We start from the raw sequence: 5,475 nt of genomic DNA, 5'->3' as shown, positions 1-5,475 counted from the left end.
TTCCCTGCCGTGCTTCCACTTCCCAGCGACAATTCTATATCCTAGCAGTGCAATATGAATTTGGTAGATAATTAGACTCCTGTGGCCACCATGCACAGCCTTTTTTCACAGTTAAGACATGCTTACCGCACTTCTCAAAGGAGACGGTCTCAAGTTTAATCTAGTTACTGCAATAAAGCAACAAGTTCAGGATTTCTGAACGTAGCTCTTTGTAGAGACCTTTATAGCATTAAGCACTTTGTTAACCTCTACTCACTTCTCCACACTCAGTGTAACATGGAGGAGCATGAACAGAATAACCACAATTCATGCTCCCATCTAGAAAAGGGGAAAATAAATGCACGTGGCCGTCACGGGCACATAGAACTAATAAATATCTGCTGACCTGGCCCGGTAAAGGCCTCTGCCCTGATAGAGGGACAGGGGTGGGGGTGGGGGTGGGGAACATTCTTTGATTCTTTGCTAATGGCCTGTTTCTGCTATCTGAAACAGTGTCCTTGTCCATTGTTCTTTGCAGTTCATGGCTATGCCTTCTGATATTGCCCATTTTCCATTAGGAACCAATCTGAGGTGCAATTTGGGGAACACGTTTGTTTGGTGGTATACTACTTAAAGGCCTCTTCTTGATTGCTCTTGTTAGGGGCGTTAAGGATTATTTAAGGTAAAGGCTTTTAAATCTGGGCTTATAGTTTCTCTGGCAGTATAAAGCTGTCAAAATCTAGAAGGTTCCAGAATTGTTTGCTTTTAGTCATTTCCATCTACCACAATCACCATTCAGAGTCCTCTCCAAGCCACAATTCTGAAGCCAGCCTTATTCCTTTTCTCATTTGATTCCTGCAACAGAGCTTTTGCTTACTGCAAAAGGGGGACATTATATCTCCTAGTGCTTAGTCATGATACTAACATGTCATAATTAATCTTGGAGTTCTGATGTAGGAGGAGGCTGAATAAAAATGTAATCAAAAGATTGAAGTTATTTTGTACAAAAAAATTTAAAATTATCCTTTGACATTATATTCATCTTTCATTCAGTCTCCTATTTCTGATCAATGTCAGAAAATGTTTGGCACAACTTAAACAATTGAACACGGCCCTTACCACTGTAATATACTTATTCCAATGTTGTTGTTATTATTTTAGTTTTCCAAGAATTTCAACAAAAAGAGAAGATCAGAAGAATTGTTTAAGCAAGCTTATATATGTGCATTTTGTATTTGATTGTCCCAATGTCCCTAAAATCCACTATATACATGACTAAATCCCTCTTCCTCTCAACTGAGTTCTCTTTTCACATCCCTTTAGGTGATTAATAACGTCACTATTGGTGGGTGTTCTTTGTCTCACAGTATATAAGGCTTACAACTCTACATTGTTTCTATATTTCTATATGATCCAAGCCATTAAGATGACATATTCTTCCTCACTCATATCTCTAGGTAAGGAGAAATCATACATCACCAAGTGTGAAGAGGCCTGATTTTACAGAGGTCTGTCAGTATTAAAAAGAGATTTCTAATAGATCATCAAATTTGGGAAATCTTGAATATATACATACTGAATCTTTATAAGCAATTTCAGACACTTAATTTCTTCTCTAATCTTACAACAGTTTCCTGATGATCGCTTTACATTTCTGTCATTTGCTGAATCCTGCTGGTAAGGGCTTTTATTTATTTATTTTTTTTTGGCATGGGTAGGCTCTGGGAATCGAACCCGGGTCTCTGGCATGGCAGGTGAGAACTCTGCTACTGAACCACCATTGCACCACCCACTTCCCCTGATATGTAGGTTGGAGAAATTTGACATAAAATATAAAACTGAAATATGCCTTGCAAATTTGGAATACCAAAGGACTATAAGAGCTCATGACAATCTGAGAAGTTTCCCTGTTCTTATTCCTTTTGTTAGATGGTGTCCATCATGACAAGAGGTGATGAATTGAAGAGGAAATTTGTAAAGACACTGCCACCCATTAGTTTATAAAATAGTGTGAAACATTTTTAGATCCAAACTTAATTTTTTCATTTATGACTTAAATTTTGTGATAGATCACAGGCAGAGAATTCATTTTCCATTTTCATGTTTTTCCTTTATCCATTTGCTGCATGAACACCTATATTATGACAGGCATACAAATAGGAATAGGAAATTTAATGATAAATAATGATATTAATAAGACTCTTGAAGCTCATGGTCTAGCTGTAGAAAAAAACATTAATAAAATTCTCCTTGTGATATGTGGTCATTCTTTGAAAGAAGGTATGCAAAGGTATAAGAAGCAGGTTGGAGTTAGTTTGGGGGGCCAGGAAAAATGTCTTTGGAGAAGGGGATGGCTGAGTGTAGCTTCCTATCCTACCCAAGCTCATCCTTTTCCTCCTCACAGCTACAGGAAGAAATATCATTGCCTATTATTCTACTTTCCCAGTTGCAGCCTCCACCCTATTTCTTAGTTCTTCTGAGAGCTGGACTGTGATCCACAGGTGACTTGAGCAAACGTTTCTTTCCCTGGCTACTGCCACATCAAACCTGGCTAAGCAGTAAACACTAGATCTTTCTCCACTGCCAGGGAGGCTCCCTGGCAGACTTTTTCAGGTCCTGACCATACTCTGGTAGCGCAGTGTTCAGTTGTCGTAAGTTTTCAAGTGGCCCAGTTGTCTGTTTATAGAGGATAATAAATTCTAAGAGATAAAGGATTTTGGACACAAGTTAAGAGTATAGCAACTTCCAGAAGGCAGTCATTGAAAATTATATATATATATATATATATATATACACATTAGACATCACAACTCAAAATCCCTTTGATTCATATTCCACTCTATTTTAAAAATCTCTTCTTTTCCTCCCTTTTCACATTTCTTTCTCCCATAATAATTTATTAAATGCCTAGTATTTACTGTACTATACAAAATAGGTGTTGTTGTTCCAAGGATCTTATATAACATTAAGAATGGGGGTTTTCAATTCCTAAATAATTGTTAATATAGGGAAAATATTTTGTTGACAAGAAACATATTTTATTTCTCTTGGCATTTATAAAACCATGGGAATCAGGTGGTCTAGGTAGAACCCTCCTATAAAATAAGTAATTTTAATATTAGTCAACCACTCACTGTAACTTTCCTCTTGGAAATCCCCTAAATGCTTTATAAACAGCTGTGACTAGACGGATATTAAGACTCTCACTCCTACTTTACTGGTTCGAGATCTCCCTGCTCAAGCAGTTTTTCTTTCAATAAATCTGTAGCTATATATATATATATGATTTGATATTTTCTAAGGAAATCTGCTCTGTGTTTTTTGTTTGCTTTTCATATAATGTCTTTGATTTGGTTTATCAAGATAATGCTGATGTCATAAAATGAGTTGGCAAATTTCCCCTCCTCTTCTTTTTAGGGAAGAAAGTGTGCAATTTTGTACCATTAAATGTTTAATAGAATTCGCTTGTGATCCCTCTGGACTGGAAAGGTTTCAACTACAAATCCAACTTCTTTAATAAATATAGAACTATTCAAATTATTTCTTTCTTCTTGAGTGAGTTCGATAAGTTGTGACTTTCACTGAATTGGGCCATTTCATATAAGATGTTGGATTATGTTCATGGAGTGGGTTCATTGCATTTTCTTATCCTACTAATGTCTGTAAGGTTTCTCTGTCATTTCTGATATTGGTTATTTTTGCTTTCTCCTTATTTTGTTGGCTTTAGATTTCATAAGTTTTCTCTATTTTTTTCTCTTTTCAATTTCTTTGATTTCTGCTCTTATTTTCTTCCCTTTAAATGTCTTTGGTTTTATTTACTCTTCTATTTTGTTTCTTAAGATGGATTCTTAGTTTATTTATTTAATATATTTCTTTTTTATACCATTAAATGATATAAATTTCCCTCTATGCACTGTTTTAATGCATCCAAGATTTTGAGGCTTTATATTCATTTTTAATTCAGTTCAAAATTCTTTGAGACTCCCTCAATAAGCCATTGGTTATTTATAAGTGTGATGCTTAATTTACAAATATTTGGGAACTTTCCATGCATTTTTCTATTATAGTTTTCTAGTTTAAATCCATTTTGGTTAGAGAGCATACATTGTGTGATTCCTAGTCTTTCAAATTTCTTAAGGTTCTGTTGTTGTTGTTCGTTCCATAATAGCTGCTCTCTTGTTGAATATTTTATGTGCCCTTATAATAATAGTGTTTGCATTCCGCTATTGTTAGGTGAGGTGTTTTACATATGTTAGTTATGATGATTTGCTTTGCTGCATTGTTCAGGGGTCCTCTATAGCCTTCATGATCTTCTGCACACTTGTTCCATCAGTTGCTGAAAGAGAAGCATTCTAGATTTGTCAGTTCTTCCTTATGTTTTCCTTTCTCTTCATCCTCATAGTTTTACCGACTTTTTCTCTGACCTGTTTGAAGACAAATTTACATCTAGGATTGTTATTAGTTGAAAACACATTTAAAATTAACCACTTTTTCATTATGCAAAGTTCTTCTGTATCCCTGGTAATATTTCTTATTCTGAAGTCTACTTTTTCTGCTTTGTCTGATAAGTGGCATCTTTTAGGCTGTCAGTGATAATATTAAGGAAGAGAGAGGTAAACTAATTAAGAATTTTTCAGTTTCTAAGCAGAATTTAGAGGAAGTATGCAGGACTCAGGACTGTCTCTCTAGCTGGTAAAAATAATTTGAAAGTAAGTGAACATTATTGATGAAAGGGAGGTTGAATGGAGGAGAACTGAGTTTCCAAGGGGACAGTCACTGTGAATGCAGCAGGTAGCATCAACTCCCAGCTATGTGAGTTGGGCCATTTTGAAACTTCCAGCCATCCTGGCACTCCAGCTGACTCCACATGAAGCAGAAGAATTGACTGGTCAATCATCCCCCAAAAATGAACCAGAGCAAACTGTTACTGCTTTAAGCCACTAAGTTTTGGGGTGATTTGTTATCTAGCAATAGAAAATCAAAGCAGGATAGCAGAGTGGAATCAGATCATAGAATCGCCTTTAATTAAATCTAGACAAGTGAGCAATAAAAACTAAAAGTAGATTAAATTTACTATCAGTATCAAGAAAAGGTAGGGGGGTGCTCGCTTCGGCAGCACATATACTAAAATTGGAACGATACAGAGAAGATTAGCATGCCCCCCGCGCAAGGATGACATGCAAATTCGTGAAGCGGTCCATATTTTAAAAAAAAAGAAAAGGTAGGGGGGTCAGTTTTTGAAACAAATTTCAAAATAGGAAAACAAGGAAAGAAAATGAATGAGTCTGATCTATTAAAACTTAGCTCCTAACCTGACAGCTACTGCTAAGAGCAAAATGGTGTGGCTGGAAAATTCTACTTTTTGTTTTTTTACTGATAAGACTATCTTAATTTGAACTCCAGGAAGAGGGTATTGTTGTTTTCCTATTCTGATAGCTTGGGTGGGTGAGGAAAAGAATAAAAGGATGCTACTGAGGAAAGCTTGAAATAGGCAAA

At 35.9% G+C, this 5,475-nt stretch overlaps 1 non-coding gene across 1 annotated transcript; it reads left to right on the top strand.

The window, feature by feature from the left end:
• The first annotated feature begins 5,079 nt into the window (after positions 1-5,079).
• LOC143665085 (U6 spliceosomal RNA) lies at positions 5,080-5,186 on the top strand. Its single transcript, XR_013166758.1, has one exon. It is a non-coding gene; the product is annotated as a U6 spliceosomal RNA (small nuclear RNA).
• The last annotated feature ends 289 nt before the right edge of the window (positions 5,187-5,475 follow it).

The sequence above is a fragment of the Tamandua tetradactyla genome, chromosome 20 (assembly GCF_023851605.1).
Source record: "Tamandua tetradactyla isolate mTamTet1 chromosome 20, mTamTet1.pri, whole genome shotgun sequence".
Classification (NCBI taxonomy): Eukaryota; Metazoa; Chordata; class Mammalia; order Pilosa; family Myrmecophagidae; genus Tamandua; species Tamandua tetradactyla.
This window is presented reverse-complemented; position numbering and strand designations above follow the sequence as displayed.